The sequence below is a fragment of the Loxodonta africana genome, chromosome 3 (genome assembly GCF_030014295.1).
Source record: "Loxodonta africana isolate mLoxAfr1 chromosome 3, mLoxAfr1.hap2, whole genome shotgun sequence".
NCBI classification, from domain to species: Eukaryota; Metazoa; Chordata; class Mammalia; order Proboscidea; family Elephantidae; genus Loxodonta; species Loxodonta africana.
Window position 1 is genome coordinate 213,917,083 of NC_087344.1, and position 22,648 is coordinate 213,939,730.

At 40.9% G+C, this 22,648-nt stretch overlaps 1 long non-coding RNA gene across 2 annotated transcripts in view; it reads right to left on the bottom strand.

Annotated features, from left to right (window-relative positions):
- Positions 1-22,504, bottom strand: part of LOC135230834 (uncharacterized) — a 130,050-nt gene extending 107,546 nt beyond the window's left edge. Inside the window, exon 1 of one of the 2 annotated variants that reach the window (XR_010321609.1) lies at positions 21,072-22,504. This is a non-coding gene — a long non-coding RNA (uncharacterized LOC135230834). The remainder of the gene's footprint in view (positions 1-21,071) is intronic. The other variant, XR_010321608.1, reaches the window with a different exon arrangement.
- Between the last annotated feature and the right edge of the window lie 144 nt (positions 22,505-22,648).

Below are 22,648 nucleotides of genomic sequence, written 5' to 3' on the forward strand. Positions count from 1 at the left end.
TGAAGAAAAAATATAAGAATTGTAGGTAAGTTAGGGGGAAGGGACCAAAATAGACTACAAACAGAAACTATTAATATAATGAAGCTCCCATATTCGGAGCTCCTGCTATGTGCATCACACAGGGCAGGTGACACAAAGAATGCCAGAGAAGCACATGGCATGGCCCCTGCCTTGTAGAGACCTCATTGTCTTACTGTGGAGCCAAACTCTGTAATGGAGGAAAAAAACACCCTATTAAGTAACAAAGGCCCCTGTTCCCAACCAAGATGTGGCCCCAAAGAAGCAAAAGGAGGTAAACAGAGAGGCCTGGAACAGAACTGTGAATCAGGGCTTTGTCCTTGGCACCTCTTGGTCTCCTCCTTCAGCCTCTCCTCCCTCTGGAGCACTCCTCACCCACTCCTCTTGCCCCAGGGAAGAGGACTTGTAGGTGCCAAAGTGGCCTGCCCTCCTAGTCAAACAACAGAAGCCAGGAAGGGAACTCCAGACACAAAAGCGTGGCAGGGAGAGTGCCAGGCAGCAGTGATTCCTGTGGTTGAGCTGGGGGTGAGCTCCAGCCCTAGACTAAAGGAAAGCTGCAAGCCAGTTCTCATCTTCCCTGAGGAGCAAATCCTCAGAGAACCAGCCAGTCCTGCTCTGTCCCGCCAGATCATCTTCCTAAATTAGGAGAGAACAGGAGAGTGCTCCCAGAAGTGGGAGAGGGATTCTGAGTAGCCCACACAGCAGGAAATAGAGGTTTATTAAAAAATGAAGGCGGATTAGGCTACCTGACCCCTAACACAAGTCAGTGAAACAGTAACAGTTGAGCTCCTGTACATCTCTTTCCATTTTTTTTTTAACTTCTCTCATTCTTTCTTATACTTTGGAAACCCTGGTGGCATAGTGGTTAAGTGCTACAGCTGCTAACCAACAGGTCGGCAGTTCAAATCTGCCAGGTGCTCCTTGGAAACTCTATGGGGCACCTCTACTCTGTCCTATAGGGTCGCTATGAGTCGGAATCGACTCAACAGCAGTGGTGTTCCTTATACTTTATAGCTTTTTTTTTAATTGTACATTAGGTTAAAAGTTTACAGAGCAAATTAGATGCCGATTCAACAGTTTATACATAAAGTGTTTCATGGCCTTGTGTGTCAGCACTCTCCCCATTTCCACCCCGGGTTCCCTGTTTTCTCTTATTCCGGTTTTCCACCCCTTCCCGCCTTCTCATCTTTGCTTTTGGGCAAATACTGCCCTTTTGATCTCATATAATTGATTGTTCTAAGGAGCACGTTCCTTTCAGGTGTTATTGTTTATTTTACGGGCTTGTCTATTGTTTGGATGAAGGCGGTCTCTGGGAATGTCTTCAGTTCCAGGCCAGAGGGGGGTCTTAGGGCCACAATCTCAGAGGTTCTTCCAGTCCCTGTCAGAACAGTTCTGGTCCTTTTTTGTGAATTTTATTTTTTGTTCTACATTTTTCTCCTGATCTGTCTGGGATCTTCCACTGGGACCCCAGTCAGTCACTATATTAATAACTTTAAAAAAAATTCAAAATCAATAGTTTAAAAAAATTCATCTTGCTCAAAGACTGCGTTTATTGCTCCCTCCAACTATGAATATTTCTAGTGTGGAAGGACACAGGGTTCAGGCCCCGATGCCTTCTCTTCAGAAGGAATAACAAGTAATTTAGGGCAACTCAGGCCCACAGTTTATTGTTACAACTCTTCCTTTTCTTTAACCCTAAACTCACTCAAACACAGACAATCTCCCCTCTGTCAGTGCTTATACAGTGAAAAGATCAGCGTTCCTGTTGCCAGCCCATAAGACCTCTCCATTCAAAGAAGTTACACTAGATAATATTTGTCATTATGAGTCTAAAAAATAATCTATCTTAACTCCTCTCCAAAAGAGGGATCTGGGAAGAGTAACGCATTCTGCTGGATCTTTTTACACCACGGTTATTCCTATGGTCTTTTATATGTTTCCCTCAGAGCCTGAGCCTGAGGTAAAAACAGAGGAAATTACAATATTTTGACAACTGGTAAGGATCCAATTAGCAATATACGTGAATGACCAAGGAAGGGAGAAGAGTCCAAGAAGCTGTGTTCAGTGTTTCTCAGCAATAAACTCAGGAGGAAAAGAGAGAGATGAAGTTAATTCAATGAGAACACACATATATATAAGCTAACCAGGCCAAGCTAATAACTAAAAGCCAACAGATCAAACTAGAGAAGCAATACAAGCAAAACTTAGAAGTTATGCATACTTGAATGGAAAATAATTTAAAAGTTTTATTTTGGTACAGAAACAAGGAAAAGAGAAAAAGGAGGAGTAAGAAAGAAGGAAAAGGGCAGAATAAGGTAGGCTTTGAGAAACTAAAATTTACAGGTGTAACATACAGCTTCAATCATTTGAGCAAGAGGTAGAAAATGATGTTTTAAATAGAAGGATGAAAAGAAACACTGATGTGCTCTCAGCGCCAGCCCGAGGAGGGCAGAGCTGCCAGGAGAGCATCAATGTTTGATAACACTGGCAGGCTTGTTCAGGCCAAGCGTGTTATCACTGAGAATCAATATGGGGCAGTCTGCTTAAATGAACTTCCAAGGGCTTGCCCAAGCTATCCTGTTCATGTCACGCTGCATTTTGTTAAGTGATGTTTGGAATAAAAAGCTTATCGGTTGGGCCTTAGAAACCCTTTGTTTTAAAGAAGTATTCCTTGTCATGACAGCTATAATCTTAGCATTTGACACTTACGATAAATCTCACTACACCTGAGAGGAAACAAATGCTGAGCAAACGAATCAGTGCTCGAGGATGCAGAGTGGCTGTGAAATTGCTGTCAGTTGCTGATACGGGTAGATATGCCATGCAGGACACCATGTGTGTGCATGAACATAATTTCCATAATCACTGGGGGTGGGGTGGGCAATGGACCTTTAGGTGCATACTGATAGCATAGGGGTGCTGAGATCCTATCACAGAAAGATACAGTTTCAGAAGATGTGACAGTGGCAAGTAGAAGATAACTAATCAAGAATTGAGATGTCGACCAGCCCTGAAATTCCAATCATCAATAAGTTAATCAGCAAGCACATGTGATGAGTTTATATTCAGAGCTCTGTGCTAGACAGGCAGAAAGAGGACATGGGAGGGAGAGTACCCCAAGGCCACGCTAAGTGCTTCACCTCACTTTATGTTCACAAGCAACCTATCAAGTAGGTATTATGATTCTCATCCTGCAAATAAGAAAATAATATTTACAACAACAAAAAAGAGTAGCTGCTGAGGCTGCTTACGTATAGCCAAAAACCTCATGGGATTTGCTTCTCTGGTTTGGAGGTTTAAGGTCATGGATATCCCAATTAATTGGCCAATAACAGTGTCTCTGTTCTGCCACCTGGTTTGTTGAGTAGTGCCTGCGGTCTTTCAAGTGGCCATCCAAAGCACAACAAATGGTCTCTATTCGCCTGGTGCAACAGAGGAAGAAGGGGAGTCAGGAATAAGAGGAGGATACAGAATGTGTAGCTAACAGGCTCCATGAACAACTGCCTCCTTTCCCATGGGACCAGAAGAACTGGATGGTGCCCAGCTACCATTGCTGAATATTTTGATTAAAGATTTTATAACAGAATCCTGGTCAAAAGGGGGAAAATGAAAAATAGATTTTCAAATTTTCATGGAATCCAGACATTCTGGAGCCATAGAAGCTGGAAGAACCCCTCAAACTATTGCCCTGAGATAATCTTTAAAACTTAAACCAAAGATATCCCCTGAAGTCTTGTGAAAACCAAACTATAGTTTAGCTTAACTAGTAAAAAAGGTCTGCCTAAGCCATTATGCTCTTTGAAGATCTATCTATAGGGAATCAAACTGACAAGAGCAACTCAAAAGAACAGATAGGAACCTTAGAGGGCAGTGGGTTTATGTCAATGGGGGAGGAACAACTCAGAAAAGGAGGGTGAAAATGGGTGCACAACTCAAAGACAGTGCCACTGAACTGTACATGTAGTAACAGTTAAATTGGTGTATATTTTGCTGTGTATATTCTTGACAACTACAACAAAATAAATTTTATAAAAAAGAAAATTAAGGCTGAGTGAAATTAAGTACTTTGCTCAAAATCACATTTCTAAAAACTGATAGATACAGGATGGGAATATAGATTGATCCAGCTACTAACCCCAAGGTTTATCAAGGCCATCAAATATTCACACAAAAAAGGAGGGGGACATCTATGCAGGAAGGAGAGAAAGGGGGCACAGACCAGTTTGGATAAATGGACATGTTGTGCGTACAAAGAGCAGAAAGAAAGGGAGGCTGCAGTCAGACTGGGGACAGCCTTTATACCCAGTTAAGAAGCACTTTGTCTTACAGCCCACTGCGAACCACAAAACTCTGGAAATGATGGACTGACATAAAAGAAAATGCAAAAGATTAAAGGACCTAAACAAGGTAACAGCATTCATGGAAGAAGAGAAAAGATAAAGAGGTATTTGGAGATACCTTAGAAGGGAGAAAAAGGTAAAATCCAGGACTGTAAAAATGGGATTTTGGTCTCTTTTCTAAATTGGGGTCTCTAAATATTTCCTGGAAACCCTGGTGGTGTAGTGTTTAAGGCTACAGATACTAACCAAAAGTTCGGCAGTTTGAATCTACCAGGTGCTCCTTGGAAACCCTATAGGGCAGTTCTACTCTGTCCTGTAGGGTCGCCACAGGTTGGAAGTGGCTAGGCAAAAGGTTTTACATAATGTCCTGACCTTTAATATTTGGCAAATATTTTATTACTGTCAAAAATTAAAAGTGATCAATGATGGTGCCCTACAGCCACCAATGACAGCCCTGACACGGAACAAAATGGAGAGTCCCTGAAGGAGGAGAAAAGTGGGATGTAGTACTGAAATTCTCTTAAAAGCCCAGACTTAATGGTCTGACTGATATTGGAAAAACCCTAGAACACATGGCCCTCAGATTCTCTGTTAACCTAGAACTAAAATCATTCAGACAAAGAACAGGCTGGAGTATAAGACATAAAACGATACTCGTGAAGAGTGTGCTCCTTACTTCAAGTAGATACACGAGACTAAATGGGAAATTCCTGTCTGCAGGTGTGATGAGAAGGCAGAAAGGGACAGAACTGGTAGAATGGACACAGGAAATCTGGAGTGGAAAAGAGGAATGTATGATCACATTATACGGACAGCAACTAGGGTCACGTAACAATGTGTGTATAATTTTGGTACGAGAAACTACCTTGAGCTGAAAAATTTCACCTAAAGCACAATAAAAAACACAAAATAAAATAAGAAAAAAAAGTGATCAGCAAATGTTCTTTCTTGTGGAACAGGGAAAGCTATTGCTAGCTAGGAGAATCATGCTCCTCCTTGCCTGCTTTCTTCCTTGTTTCTGATGCCCCCTCTAAGGAGGTGGGTGCTAGGAATGGGTCACATTTAAAACCATTAAATCAGACAAGCTGGAGGCGGGGCCAAGATGGCTGACTAGGTAGAAGCTACCTCGGATTCCTCTTGCAACAAAGACTCGGAAAAACAAGTGAATCGATCACATACATGACAATCTATGAACCCTGACCATCAAACACAGATCTAAAGAGTTGACCTGAGTGAGAGAGACTGAGAAGGAACAACCACGGGGAAGCAGCAACTGTTTTCGGAGCCTGAAGCCAGCGTCCCAGTCAGGAAACCTTGGCGCTGGGCTTTGGACTGGGCACAGGGGAGCTGAGCACGGCATCCTGAGATGGCGCAAACACGGGGCGCAGCCCTAGCCCCCAGAATTGACCTCGGGGGGAAGCCCAGCCAGTGCATGCATGCAGCGCAGAGACGCGGCTGACAGGAGGAGAAGTCACCGGGAGGCAGCAACTGGTTTTGGAGCCGGGAGTGCTGCGTCCCAGCCAAGGAACCTTGGCACTGGGCTTTGGACTAGGAGCAGAGGAACTGACTAAGGCTTCTTAGACAGCACAAGCACCGGACACGGCCTGACCCTCGGGGGCAATGTCTACCCAGCCAGCGCACACAGTCTACACGCCCCTCGGGAATCTCAGATAAAACAGTCATCCCAAGCAAGATATGTAACTTTGTCTATATTCTGGGGTGCTAGTCTCTCCTGTTTGTCTGAACCCTCCCTCCCCTTCCCAGGCAGCTTCATTAACATTGGAATTTCCTGAGCCACAGCGTGAACTGCGCTGCAGTTTTTCTTTCTTTTCTTTTTTTGGGTCTTTTCCTAACCCATTCTCCAGGCCTGAGAGAAGCAGCTACAAAAAACCCAGGGACCAAAAAACCTACTAACTGGACTAAAAACACAGAACCAGCTCCAGCCAAGCATATGTAATCCACAGTCTTGGCTTTCATCCCTACAGGGAACAAGGTGGCTGTTAAATTACAAAGGCATTTCTGATAGGGATCTGACTGTAATTGTTCTAGCAGATTACTGGAAAGACAAGTTTCCCAGGTCTGATATCTCTGCCTATTCAACAGAGCCCTCACTGACCCACAACAGGGAACTGAGGGCTGACACTCCCCCCACACCACCTAGCCTCCTGCCTTAGGGGTCTAAGGAGGGTGACACCTACCAATCTGTAGAGGTACTTGCACTGGGGGGCTAAGATACAGATGCAGAGACCACCCACCAAGTACTTTAGAAATAGAGACACACCTACCTCACTGGCACTTGGGGGAAGCCTGTCAGCAACTTGCCCCCCCCCCCCAGAGTGTGAACCCCTGCTGCTACTAGAATCTGGTGCACACAACTATCACCACTACTTCTCTAGGTGGATAGGTGACAGTCTGCACCACACACTTGGTGACACAAAATCAGATTCCACTCAAGAATAGTGAATGGACTCAGGCTTATATATCTGGTAACAGCCCAAAGCAGCTGGTAATAGGACATAAGTGATTCAAGGGCTACAACAATCAAGACAGTGCAATCTAGTAGCCCATCTACGTATACTGAAAAAAAAAAAACAAAACAAGATAAGACTCAGTGAGCAAATATAGAAAAATCACTACAATATCTTAGAGATGGCTCGGAGACAGCAGTCGATATCAAACCACATAAAGAAGCAGATCACGATTGCTTCTACATATCCCCAAATTAAAGAATCAAAATCTTTCCCAAATGAAGATACAATCCTGGAATTGCCAGATACAGAATATAAAAAAACTAATGAACAGAATGCTTCAAGACATCAGGGATGACCTCAGAAATGAAATAAGGCAATCTACAGAAAAAGCCAAGGAACACACTCATAAAGCAGTTGAAGAACTCAAAAAGGTTATTCAAGAACATAGTGGAAAAACTAATCAGTTGCAAGAATTCATAGAGGGACAGCATTCAGAAATCCAAAAGATCAACAATAAAATTACAGAATTAGACAATGCAATAGGAAGTCAGAGGAGCAGATTCAAGCAATTAGAATACAGACTGGGAAATCTGGAGGACCAGGGAATTAACACCAACATAGTGGAAAAAAAATCAGATAAAAGAATTAAAAAAAAATGAAGAAACCCTAAGAATCATGTGGGACTCTATCAAGAAGAATAACTTGCATGTGATTGGAGTCCCAGAACACGGACGGATATCAGAAAACACAGAGAGAAGAGCTGAAGATCTGTTGGCAGAAAACTTCCCTGACATCATGAAAGATGAAAGGATATCTATCCAAGATGCTCATCGAACCCCATTTAAGATTGATCCAAAAAGAAAATCACCAAGACATATTATCATCAAACTTGCCAAAACTAAAGATAAACAGAAAATTTTAAAAGCAGCCAGGGATCAAAGAAAGGTCTCCTACAAAGGAGAATCAATAAGAATAAGTTCAGACTACTCAGCAGAAACCATGCAGTCAAGAAGGCAATGGGATGACATATATAGAGCACCGAAGGAGAAAAACTGCCAGCCAAGGATCATATATCCAGCAAAACTCTCTCTCAAATATGAAGGTGAAATTAAAACATTTACAGATAAACACAAGCTTAGAGAATTTGCAAAAACCAAACCAAAGCTACAAGAAATACTAAAGGAAATTGTCTGTCAGAAAACCAATACTATCAGATACCAGAACAACACAAGGTCACAGAACCCGAACATCCTGATATCAACTCAAACATGGAAATCACAAAAACAAATTAAGATTAATTTTAAAAAGAAAAAAACACTCCAAACAGGGAATCATTGAAGTCATTATGTAAAAGATCACAATAATTAAAAAGAGGGACTAAATAAAGGAGGCATAGAACTGCCGAATGGAGAGGAAAACAAGGCGATATAGGACAATACAAGTTAGGTTTTTACTTAGAAAAATAGGGGTAAATATTAAGGTAACCACAAAGAGGTATAACAATTCCATAACTCAAAATAAAAACCAAGAGAAACATAACGACTCAGCAAATGTAAATTCAAATACCATGAAAATGAGGAACACAGAATTTACAAAGAAAAACGTCTCAGCACAAAAAGTGAGTGGAAAAACGAAACTGCCAACAACACACACAAAAGGCATCAAAACAACAGCACTAAACACATACTTATCTATAATTACACTGAATGTAAACGGACTAAATACACCAATAAAGAGACAGAGAGTCTCAGACTGGATAAAGAAACACGATCCATCTATATGCTGCCTACAAGAGACACACCTTAGACTTAGAGACACAAACAAACTAAAACTCAAAGGATGGAAAAAAAATATCAAGTGAACAACAAGCAAAAAAAGACCAGGAGTAGCAATATTAATTTCTGACAAAATAGACTTTAAAGTTAAATCCACCACAAAGGATAGGAAAGGACACTACATAATGATTAAAGGGACAAATGACCAGGAAGATATAACCATATTGAATATTTATGCACCCAATAACAGGGCTGCAAGATACATAAAACAAACTTTAACAGAACTGAAAAGTGAGATAGACACCTCCACAATTATAGTAGGAGACTTCAACACACCACTTTTGGACAAGGAGAGGACTTCCAGTAAGAAGCTCAACAGAGACACGGGAGACCTAATTCCTACAATCAACCAACTTGACCTCATAGACTTATACAGAATACTCCACCCAACCGTTGCAAAGTATACGTTTTTTTTCTAGTGCACATGGAACAGTCTCTAGAATAGATCACATATTAGGTCATAAAACAGACCTTTGCAGAATCCAAAACATCGAAATATTACAAAGCATCTTCTCAGACTACAAGGCCATAAAAGTGGAAATCAAGGAAAAGAAATCAAACACTTGGAAACTGAACAATACCCTGCTGAAAAGAGACTGGTTTATAGAAGACATTAAGGAGGGAATAAAGAAATTCATAGAATGCAACGAGAATGAAAACCTTTCCTATCAAAACCTCTGGGACACAGCAAAAGCAGTGCTCAGAGGTCAATTTATATCGATAAATGCACACATACATAAAGAAGAAAGAGCCAAAATCAAAGAACGGTTCTTACAGCTTGAACAAATAGAAAGCAAACAACAAAAGAATCCATCAGGCACCAAAAGAAAACAAATAATAAAAATTAGAGCTGAACTAAATTTTTTTTTTTAAATGAATTAGAGAACAGAAAAACAATTGAAAGAATTAACAAAGCCAAAAGCTGGTTCTTTGAGAAAAATAACAAAATTGATAAACCACTGGCCAGATTGACTAAACAAATACAGGAAACAAATAACCCAAATAAGAAACGGTATGGGCCATATCACAACAGACCCAACTGAAATTAAAAGAATCATATCAGATTCTTACGAAAAATTGTACTCTAACAAATTTACAAACCTAGAAGAAATGGATGCATTCCTAGATAAATACTACCTACCTAAACTAACACAATCAGAACAACTAAACAGACCCATAACAAAAAAAGATTGAAAAGGTAATGAAAAAACTCCCAACAAAAAAAAAAAAAACCCTGGCCCGGACGGCTTCACTGCAGAGTTCTACCAAACTTTCAGAGAAGAGTTAACACCACTACTACTAAAGGTATTTCAAAGCATAGAAAATGATGGAATGCTACCTAGCTCATTCTATGAAGCCACCATATCCCTGCTACCAAAACGAGGAAAAGACACCACAAAAAAAGAAAATTACAGACCTACATCCCTCATGACATAGATGCAAAAATCCTCAACAAAATTCTAGCCAACAGAATTCAACAACATATCAAACAGATAATCCACCATGAACAAGTGGGATTTATACCAGGTTATGCAAGGCTGGTTTAATATTAGAAAAACCATTAATGTAATCCACCATATAAATAAAACAAAAGACAAAAACCACATGATCTTATCAATTGATGCAGAAAAGGCATTTGACAAAATCCAACACTCATTCATGATAAAAACTCTCAGCAAAATAGGAATTGAAGGAAAATTCCTCAACATAATAAAGGGCATCTATACAAAGCCAACAGCCAACATCATTCTAAATGGAGAGAGCCTGAAAGCATTTCCCTTGAGAACGGGAACAAGACAAGGATGCCCTTTATCACCACTCTTACTCAACATTGTGCTAGAGATCCTAGCCAGAGCAATTAGGCTAGATAAAGAAATAAAGTGCATCCAGATTGGCAAAGAAGAAGTAAAATTATCTCGATTTGCAGATGACATGATTTTATACACAGAAAACCCTAAGGAATCCTCCAGAAAACTACCGAAACTAATAGTTCAGCAGAGTCTCAGGTTACAAGATAAACATACAAAAATCACTTGGATTCCTCTACATCAACAAAAAGAACATCGAAGAGGAAATCACCAAATCAATACCATTCACAGTAGCCCCTAAGAAGATAAAATACTTAGGAATAAATCTTACCGAAAATGTAAAAGACCTATACAAAGAAAACTACAAAGTACTAGTGCAAGAAACTAAAAGGGACCTACATAAGTAGAAAAACGTACCTTGCTCATGGATAGGAAGACTTAACATAGTAAAAATGTCTATTCTACCAAAAGCCATCTATACATACAATGCACTTCCAATCCAAACTCCAATGACATTTTTTAATGTGATGGAGAAACAAATCACCAACTTCATATGGAAGGGAAAGAAAAGCATTACTGAAAAAGAAGAAGAAAGTGGGAGGCCTCACTCTACCTGATTTTAGAACATATTACACAGCCACAGTAGTCAAAACAGCCTGGTACTGGTACAACAACAGGCACATAGACCAATGGAACAAAATTGAGAACCCAGATATAAATCCATCCACATATAAGCAACTGATATTTTACAAAGGCCCAGTGTCAGTTAATTGGGGAAAAGATAGTCTTTTTAACAAATGGTGCTGGCATAACTGGATATCCATTTGCAAAAAAAATGAAACGGGACCCGTACCTCACACCATGCACAAAAACTAACTCCAAGTGGATCAAAGACCTAAACATAAAGACTAAAACGATAAAGATCATGGAAAAAAAATAGGGATAACGTTAGGAGCCCTAATACAAGGCATAAACAGAATAAAACATTACAAAAAAAAAAAAATTTTTTTTTTTTTTTTTTTTAAATGACTAAGAGAAACCAGATAACTGGGAGCTCCTAAAAATCAAACACCTATGCTCATCTAAAGACTTCACCAAAAGAGTGAAAAGACCACCTACGGATTGGGAAAAAATTTTCAGCTATGACATCTCCGACCAGCGCCTGATCTCTAAAATCTACAGGATTCTGTTAAAACTCAACCACAAAAAGACAAACAACCCAATCAAGAAGTGGGCAAAGGATATGAACACGCACTTCGCTAAAGAAGATATTCAGGCAGCTAACAGATACATGAGAAAATGCTCTTGATCATTAGCTGTTAGAGAAATGCAAATTAAAACTACGATGAGATTCCATCTCAATCCTACAAGGCTGGCATTAGTCCAAAAAAACACAAAATAAGAAATGTTGGAGAGGCTGCAGAGAGATTGGAACTCTTACACACTGCTGGTGGGAATGTAAAATGGTACAACCACTTTGGAAATCTATCTGGCGTTTAAAAGTAAGAAATAGAACTACCATACAACCCAGAAATCCCACTCCTCGGAATATACCCAGAGAAATAAGAGCCTTTATATGAACAGATACATGCACACGCATGTTTACTGCAGCACTGTTTACAATAGCAAAAAGTTGGAAGCAACCAAGGTGTCCGTCAACGGATGAATGGTTAAATAAATTATGGTATATTCACACAATGGAATACTACGCATCAATAAAGAACAGTGACGAATCTGTGAAACATTTCATAACATGGAGGAACCTAGGAGGCATTAGGCTGAGTGAAATTAGTAAGATGCAAAAGGACACATATTGTATAAGACCACTATTATAAGATATTGAGAAACAGTATAAACTGAGAAGAACACATTCTTTTGTGGTTATGAGAGGAGGGAGGGATGGAGGGTGGGAGAGAGTTATTTACTGATTAGTTAGTAGATAAGAACTACTTTAGGTGAAGTGAAGGACAATATTCAATACAAGGAAGGTCAGCTCAACTGGACTGGACCAAAAGCAAAGAAGTTTCCGGGATAAACTGAACGCTTCAAAGGTCAGGGGAGCAAGGGTGGGGGTTTGGGGACTATGGCTTCAGGGGACATGTAAGTCAATTGGCAAAATAAATTCTATTAAGAAAACATTCTGCATCCCACTTTGAAGTGTGGCGTCTGGGGTCTTAAATGCTAACAAGCGGCCATCTAAGATGCATCAATTGGTCTCAACCTACCTGGATCAAAGGAGAATGAAGAACACCAGGGTCACAAGGTAATTATGAGCCCAAGAGACAGAAAGGGCCACATGAACCAGAGACTGCATCATCCTGAGACCAGAAGAACTAGATGGTGCCTGGCTACAACCGATGACTGCCCTGACAGGGAACACAACAGAGAACCCCTGAGGGAGCAGGAGAGCAGTGGGATGCAGACCCCAAATTCTCATAAAAAGACCAGTCTGACTGAGACTGAAAGGACCCCGGTGGTCATGACCCCTGGACCTTCTGTTGGACCAGGACAGGAACCATTCCTGAAGCCAACTCTTCAGACATGGATTGGACTGGACAATGGGTTGGAGAGGGATGCTGGTGAACAGTGAGCTTCTTGGATCAGGTGGATATAAGAGATTATGTTGGCATCTCCTGCCTGGAGGGGAGCTAAGAGGATGGAGGGGTTTAGAAGCTGGTGAAATGGACACAAAAAGAGAGTGGAGGGAGGGATCGGTCTGTCTCATTAGAGGGAGAGTAATTGGGAGTATGTAGCAAAGTGTACATAAGTTTTTGTGTGAGAGACTGACTTGATTTGTAAACATTCACTTAAAGCACAACAAAAATTATAAAAAAAAATATTAACAAGACTTTAGATTTCTTCTCACCCTATATCATGGATTGTATTATGTCCTCCAAAAATGTGTGTAACAACTTGGTTAGGCCATGATTCCCAGTGGTCTGTGATTGTCCTCCATTTTGTGATTGTAATTTTATGTTAAAGAGGGGTAGGGTGGGATTGCAACACCCTTACCAGGTCACCTCCCTGAGCCAACGTAAAGGGAGTTTCCCTGGGATCTGGCCTGCACCACCTTTTATGCCTCAAGAGATAAAAAGGAAAGGGAGAGAAGCAGAGACTTGGGGACCTCATACCACCAAGAAAGCAGCACCAAGAGCAGACCACATCATTTGGATCTGAGGTTCCCGCGCTGAGATGCTCCCAGACCAAGGGAAGACTGATGCATCACAAGAACCTTCCTTCAGTGCCCACAGAGAAAGAAAGCCTTCCCCTGAAACCACTGCCCTGACTTTGGACTTCTAGCCTACTGGACTGTGACAGAATAAACTTCTCTTTGTTAAAGCCATCCACTTGTGGTATTTGTTATAGCAGCACTACATGACTAAGAGTCCCTACACTCACAGTACGAAAATGCCTTCTAAATGAGAATTTTCCAGAGGCTTCAGAAATATCTATACAAATCACCTAATCAGACAATTTCAGACTTGGAAGGAATCTTAAGCAACACCTGCCACTTTACCAATCCCAGCGAACAGGTGAGAAAACTGAGGTTCAGAAAAGCAAAGAGAGTTGGGGTCACATAAAGAGGCAATGTTAATAAGCTGTTGTGACTATCACTATCTAGTACTAGCAGGATTTTTTTCCCCAACAATTTTTACATGTACAATTCAGTGACATTGATTACATTCAGCATGTCATGCAACCATTACAACTATCCTTTTCCAAATTATTCCACCATCATTAACAGAAACTCAGTGGCCCCTAAGCACTGACTTCCCCTTTACTCCTCCCTCCCACCCCTGGCAATCACTAATAAGCTCTGGTCTCTATAGATCTGCCTATTTCATGTAAGAGGGATTGTACAGTATTTTTCTGTGACTGACTTATTTTGCTTAGCATAACGTTTTCAAGGTTCATCCACCTTATAGCATGTATCAGGATTTCATGGCTGAATAATAACCCATTGTTATGTATATTCCACATTTCGTTTATGCATTCATCTCTTGATAGACATTTCCTTTGTTTTCACCTTCTGGCTACTGTGAAGTGTGCTGCAATGAACACTGGTATACAGGTTGCTGTTTGCATCCCTACTTTCAGTTCTTTGGGCCACATGCTTAGGACTGGAACTGCTGGGTCATGTGTTCTACGTTTAACTTTTCTGAGGAACCACCAAACCGTTTTCCACAGCGACTGTGGGATTTTGCATTCCCACCAGCAATGAACAAGGGTTCCAATTTCTCCACATCCTCTCCAACACCTGTTATTTTCCTCTTTTTTTTATTATAGCCATTCAAGTGGGGGTGAGGTGGTATGGCATTGTGGTTCTCATTTCCACCCTCCTCATGACTAATAATGTTGAGCTAGCACCAGCAGAATTTTAGGATTCTTCATTTTTTTTTTTAGCACCAGCAGAATTTTAGGATTCTTCATTGGTAGTAAAAGCAAGCTCATCAGTTCATTTGAAGACAGACAGAAATAAACCTCAAATAAGCTGGGCATAGAATACGAACTGCAAGAGGAAGCAGGTGACTGGGGTACTGGCACCAAAGGCAGTGTTCTCTACCTGGGTCAGGGTCAAAGCTGAGGGCCTCATTATACACGGTAACCTCCCCATCACTGGCAACGGCACCCATCTCCCTCAAACATCACCTCTACAAAATTCATTTCAAAGAACAGCCATCAAGTTATTTCCAAAGAGAGAATAGATGAATGAACTCTGCCTCATAAGGTCAATAAAACCAATATCCAAGTTTTGCGTTGTGAATGAAATCTGAAAAGTACAGAATTTAGGAAAATCCATACTTCTTAGAAGTTTCAAGTTTCAGAAGAAGCTGATTTGAGAATAACTTTGATCTGCCTTCTGTGTCAGCACTGAAGTACAGTGACTAATTAACCAACGGTATTTTTACTAATACTGTCACCCCTACCTTCAAGGTATGTAATTATTGGATATTGATCAGGTTTAAAAGTCACATGTATATTTCCAGAATCCTACCTATGTGTGTAGACTAGCTTTACAAGCAAAGAATTAGAAACTATTAAGTTATGGGGAATTTTGATTGAATCATGATTTCAACTTCACGTTCCATTAACTAATTTATGCAAAGTACTTTCAAAACCTGTATTATGATGCTTAATTGTTAGGTTACATTCCGCCTTCTCCTCCACTACACACACACACACACACACACACACACACAAAACCAGCAGAGTAACCACAACCATCCCTCAGTCCTCACAACACCCATTATCCCAACCTTATAGAAACAGTTTGGCTTTCACAACTATTTTCTTTGAGCTTCTCTTTGACTGAGATCTCACAAAGCTTCTCGAGATCTTCTAGACCAGAGGCTACACACTGCTGGTTTGCCAGCTCCATTATTTCATCTCCTGCAGAAATTCCCAGAAACAGCAGTGCCACCTGCTGGTAGGGAGGGCACAATCTGCTTTCTGGAAGCCTACGGGTGACAGGAATGGCAGCCTAGATTTCCATCTTTGGGAGCCTTTCTTTTTTCTAGCCCACATTGTAAGCATAAGCTACAACCTGAGATGTGTAACCTCCACAGGAACCTCCATTGTGACTGGCAGGTCATCCGGAAGCCATGTAAAGCAAAGCCAGGCTAGCCAACAATGAGGCATTTCTGCCTGGAAATGCCTCCTCAACGTCCCAGATGCAAGAGCCTCACTGAATTCAACATTTCCTGGCTCTCCTTTTCCCCCACTGCTTCAGTATCAGATAAGCACTCCCAGCCCTGACCTGCGGCTATGCTATCTAGCTCTCACATCCTAAGGAAGGTACTCAGACCCCTCTCAATGTGAAGGCTCTTACATGTACACAATGTGACAGAGATCCTTCTTAAGGGACACTACTGCTTAGGCATGCAGGTCGGACTCAAATCTCTTTCATTCGCTCTCCATCCTCCCCTCGCCTAACCCGAGGGACAGAAAGGACAGAAAGGAAATGATTTTATTGTTGTTTTGAAATTAACACTAGTGAGCTTTCATTGATTCAGAGCATAAACCCTTGTGCTACAGGTCACTGATACATGTCGCGTCCCGCAAGATGAACTCAGCCTGCCGATCTTCCTGGTTTCCCTTCCTTAACCCGATCAGTGTTTTTCAAACTTTTCACAGCCCCTTCCACAGGCTGAACGTAAGAACTGCCTTTGTGTAGTTTTCACAGGCAGTCCCCAGTTACAAACGTCCGACTAATGTGCAACCTGTAGTTACAAACCAATCCCAGTAGAGCCTATTTATATTAAAAATTTGAGATATATACAATGGTTCCTAATAATAAACTGCCGATACTTCGGGAAGTACATTAAAATACTGTTATTATTACCATTATTATCATGTTAAAGATATTTTAGTGTAGCTGGAAATGACTCTTTAAGGTTTATGTATAGAAAAGGAATGCTACACGCTGAGACAAACATTTGATTAACTGACGTTAGATACAAACTGTGCCTAACTGTTCCGACTCATGTACAAATTCAACTTAAACACAGATTTAGGAATGGAACTCGTTCAGAATCCGGGGGCAGACTATATGACAAAAATGACATTTTTTTTTGAGGCCAGAAGCATATGCTTTTTCAAGTTATACTACCTCCCTCAACCTTCAGAATTCCTTCCCCCACCATCACCAATACCAACTTAAAAATTTTAGGCAAAATTTTAAGTTATTCCTGATGATTTGCTTTGAGTTCCAAACTATTAGCCGAAAACCTGTATTTCACTTTACTAGGGACAGTTGTTATGTTCCCAGTGAGCTGGAGCTTCACAGCAACTTCTCCTTTTACTTTCATTCACCTCAGAGTTCTCATCTCCCTAACAAATGTTAAGTGTTTCCTCTTCAATTTTTTTTTAACTTGCCAAGCTAAGTGATTTCCTATCAAGTGTAGACATTTTGCCAGGATGCAGGGGCAGATTAACCAGTAACCAAGGTACTCACAGGGTTACAGTAAGCAAGGTGTGCAACAGGCTTAATTGTGTTTACTTACTAATCAGTAGAGCACAATTTCACAGGCATTTCACCACATCAAAGAAACAAGCAGGGTTGGGTGCCTCATACCACCAAGAAAGCAGCACCAGGAGCACAGCGTGTCCTTTGGACGCAGGGTCCCTGTGCCTGAGAAGCTCCTTGACCAGGGGAAGCCTTCCTCCAAAACCGACAGAGAGAGAAAGCCTTCCCCTGGAGCCAACGCCTTGAATTTGGACTTGTAACCTACTACACTGTGAGAAAATAAATTTCTCTTTGTTAAAGCCATCCACTTGCGGTATTTCTGTACGGCAGCACTAGATGACTAAGGGCCTGGAGTTGGCACACTGATTTCAGACCTCTAGCTTCTCAGACCGTGAGAGAATAAATTTCTCTTTGTTAAAGCCATCCACTTGTGGTATTTTTGTTATAGTGGCACTAGACAACTAAGACATCTCCCCTTTCCATCGTTCCCTCTCATCATCAGAATCCTTAGCCTGATGACTAGTCAAGTCACGCCAAACAGCAATTTTTTGTCTACACTCTTCAATCAGTAAGTTGGTGGGTGTACCTGAAGGGCAGTCGCTGCAAAGGTGAAATTTATTATCAATGGAGGATTTGTTGGGACAATGTCGGTAAGAAGGGCTATAAAGGTCTGAGCCATAAGCACTCAGCATCATAAACGTTCTTCTCCTGTAAGAAGATGTGGAGCTAAAAGATATGTTGTTGGCAGTGGACTTAAAATGTCCCCCAAAATGCCATTCCAAGAAATCAATGAGGCTTTCCCCAGGCAAACTGTTCTTCTCAATTAAACAGGCTCAGAGCAATGGGACATGAAGGCAAGGAGGCAAAACAGATTTGTCCACAGGACCAACCCACAAGCACATAGTAGGATCCAGATAACATTTATTCCATGCCCAGTCCTTAATCTCTTCCTCAGAGGTCAGCTGCGGATATTTACTAAGGATACCCAAGAAATCAGGAAAACAGGAAAGATCAAGAAGGTTTGGGTTAAGTTTTGCCAGGCCCAACTCTACTTGATTTATCTTTCTTAAGAAATTAGACTTTGAAAAAGTGAAAGAAGACCCCCATTTTATTTCCCTAATTTCCTTTATGCCCTCCTTTTTGTCCTGATCGCAACTGAGGCCGTCACAATCCAGAGGTAATTGGGAAGCAGCCTGTCTGGCGGTTGTGTCAGCTAAAATATTCCTTTTAGTTTCTTCGGTCTGGGAACATTTTTAGGTTGGTGGGCCTGACTTTTTCCAATAATAGCAAATGCCAGGAACTACTGATTGAGGAACCCTGGGTCTATTACCAAACCGGAGTTTTAGTCCTTTATTACAACCTGGAGATTGTAATTGTTGTAACTGTAATGCCATTAATTTATTCTGTCAGGTTTTATCCTTCTGCTCCAATTCCCTGGCTCCTTGTTCTAAGGTTTGGGCTAATTTATAAGCCAAGATCAATCCTGAAGTTTCAACATTTTCCAATTTAATTGATGATGTCTAACTGAATTGGCCAGTTTGGGGTGGAGCCCTCCAAAAAAATAGAATTAAAAGAGATCTGGCTCCAGCATCTTCTAAATTTAACACTAATGATCCACAAAAAGTTTAGTTAAATAATCCCTATAGTTACAAACATTTTCATCTTTGTCCTGCTTATAAGGCTGAACCTTAGCCCAGTTTATCTTCTGGGGAAAAAACCTTGGGGAAATTTCACTAGATCTGCAACAATAGCTTTATTCTAAGTTAGTAATTCTAGACCTGGGACATTAGGTTGTATAGGTAATGGTTTCTCAGGTTTTTTTTCTATTTAGCCTTTACATTTTTATGCACCTTTGATGGAGCCCTGGTGATGCAGTGGGTAAGAGCTTGGCCGGTAACCAAAAGGTTGGTAGTTCAAATCCACCAGTCACCCCTTGGAAACCCTATGGGGTGGTTCTACTCTGTCCTGGAGCTCGCTATGAGTCAGAATCGACTCAATGGCAATCATTTGGGCTTTTTTTTTGATCTACTTTTGAGCATCCCTAGGTTCTAGTAACATGTGTAATAGATTACTTAAATATGCTCATCCAGGTTCATAAGTTTCTGACAAAATCTTAAACTTCTGACAAAACTTTTGATGATCTTCGCAAGAACCAAGAAATTCTTTAACAATCGCATGAGGTTTCACTTTAGTCCAGGGGGCAAAAGCAACCTCAGGAGGTCTTCCCCCTGCCTTTGGATATTTTATTTTGAAAGGCATCTCAATTACTGCTTTATTCTCTCTTGTAGCTGCCAGGTTGGTTTCTTTGAGGATTCCCTGGAGTAACAAGGAAGCTCACACAAAGTATTGTCAGGACAAGAAAGTATAGATGGATACAGAGAAGCAGCCTCCAGAGGAGCAGTGGGAGGAGGAGAAAATGCTGTAGTGACAGTAGAATTTTGGAATTGCAATTCTTTATTTTGCCTGCCTGAACACTGTGTCTTTGAGTAGGCAAAACTATCATCATTTTGTCTCTTGGAAGCTTCTAAAAACGAATTAAAATAGTCTTCCCACTGGTTCTGATTGGTCCAAGAACCTTTAGCCTCTAACTTGCTGCTCAGAAAAGTTAATTTAGTGAGCTCAAACCCCCCCCAAGTTGGCCAGGGATTTTCTGTAGTAAGTACATGCTACCACCAAAGATACTGAACTGAAATGGGGGTCACAGTTTTTGGCCATGTAAGTGGTGGGAGTCACAGAAGGAGGTCCGCTATGGTCTTTGGAGGTGGCATTCACCATCTTACTAAACACTTGTACGTGCTGACAACCAAAGAGTGCGTTAAGCTTAATACGCCTTTAGAGAAAAAAAAGGAAACATTTGCGCAGAGAGTTATATTTTTCATCTGCTAGATGGTGGACATGTCATGCTCAAGACTTCTTCAAAATGTCCAGACCATGAAAAGAAACAACTGACCAAAAACTTAAAAGGTACACTGAGAACTTCAGCACCTTCAGGGTTTGAAAAAAATCTATGAGTATTTCGCTGTGGTTGAGATGTGTTTTCTTGTGGCATTTAAGAGGTTGACTTGTGCCCTTATTTTATTTATTTGTTTATTTTTGCAGCTTATAAGACCCAAAAGCACCTCAGTAGACAGTCATTCAAATCATGAATTAGACTGTAAATGAGACCAAATGGGCAACACCTGCCCAAAAGCAAAGGCGAGAAGGCAGAAAGGGTCAGAAAACCAGGATAAATGGAAACAGGGAACCCAAGGTGGAAAAGGGCAGAGTGTTGACACATTATGGGGATTGCACCAATGTCACAAAACAAGTTGTGTATAAACTGTTGAATGAGAAACTAATTTGCTCTGTAAACTTTCACCTGAAGTGCACACGCATGCACGTGAACACACACAAATCAAAACTCACGAATTAGAAACAGGCAAACAGAAAACAAAAGAAAGATAAGCATGAATACACTTAACAGAATACAGCCAGTAAGTGGCAACTTCGTAACACCCAAACTGTAGTTGAAAACACAATCCTCCAACAAACGTGTTCAGTAGCGAATGAGAAAGTGAAAGTTGAGAAATGGCTTTGATAAATCCCAAAGATCCATGCCGAAATACTTGGGGCTCACTCTTGGGAGCACTCACGTCTGGACAGGTCCCAAGGGGTCCGAGACAGCAGGAGCTTGTCAGTGCCTAACTCTGGTTTTTCAGCTCCTCCTGGTCCACTGGGGAAGACATCACCGAATCCCACCAAGACTCTGCCAAATATTGTAGAGAAAAGACTCTCCAATTCTGTTAAAGTAAAAAAAAAAAGACATGTATTGAAGGCAGTATGTCATTCGAATGGAGATCGTGAAAACCTCAGAGTTTGAAGCTCACAGATCCAAGGGAGGGGGTACAAATCACATCTAGGTATAGTGTCATAGGAGGAGATAGAAAACACAATATTCTGATTGGTTTACAGTGACTGAGGTCAATCAAAGGTGAGACAAAGCAAAGCATGATTTTTAACACTGCTGGTTACATTAATACAACTGGAATACATTGGCTAAAGGACAAAATTGCAAGGTATGTGTTTGCAGAGGGGGGCCTCAGGACCGTCAAAAAACAACGACATGACGATGGCATGACAGGTACTGTCAGGAATAGGTTGTTAAACATTACCTCACTCAGAATATAAGATTTTCTGAAGAGATCTAACACAAAGCGTTTCGATAAGGTTTGGTTACAGGCCCCAGGACACGTAGTGTCCACATCCTTAGCCTGACCACAAAGAAAAGAATTTCATTAATGACAGGGTTGGCTCCTAAGCAACAGGGTTTGAATCTATGTGAAAGGTTATACTGAGCCTTAGCATTAGTTCAGCCATTTTACTTTAGGTCAGGTGCGTCTTTTGATTTTATGTCCCATATCATGCTTTAGGTTGTTAAGTGAATACAAGTTGAAGACTGTATGTTTTCTTGGTGACTTTTTCTTTCTATACCTACTACATACCACTCCTTTATCCTACCAATCTTTCTTAAATTCTTATGCCTGATATTAATGTCTGTTTCGTTTTTATTTATAGTGATTAATATACTTGGACTTTTTTCTACAATCTTATTTGGGTTTTTCTGTTTACCATGCTTTTAATTTGCCTCTATTTTTCTTCTTTCTTATCTGCTTATCAATTCACTAAAAATTCTCTCTGTTATTTTTTTAATTCTGTATAGTTTGGAAATTACACATTCTATTTTTCTTATTTTGGTGAATAATCTGAAGTATTTAGCATGCATATCAGTAATGAAAAGTACCTGAGTGGCACAAACAGCTTGCACTTGACTACTAACCTAAGTCACCCAGTGGCCCTGTGGAAGAAAGGCCTGGTGATACGCTTACATAAAGACTACAGCCGAGAAAACCATATGGAGCAGTTCTAGTCTGTAACACTTGGGGTTGCCATGAGACAGGGGCTGACTCAACGGTAACTAACGAGAACATCAGTTATCTGACTCCTGTCATATTCAGGACTGCCATAATCATTTAAACAGCCTTTCTATATTTGCGTTATTGATCCCACCTCTCTAGTATACAAGTCAGAACTCAAACTTTCTGCGTCCCTTGCAGCTAGGCTGCAGACCTATAACTTAGTCTCTGGTAACCAGAAGCACCTGTGAGAGTAGGCAATGTAAGCTATGCAAGCTATGCCTTCAGCTTCCATTTTCCTGGTAGAGGCAGAGGAA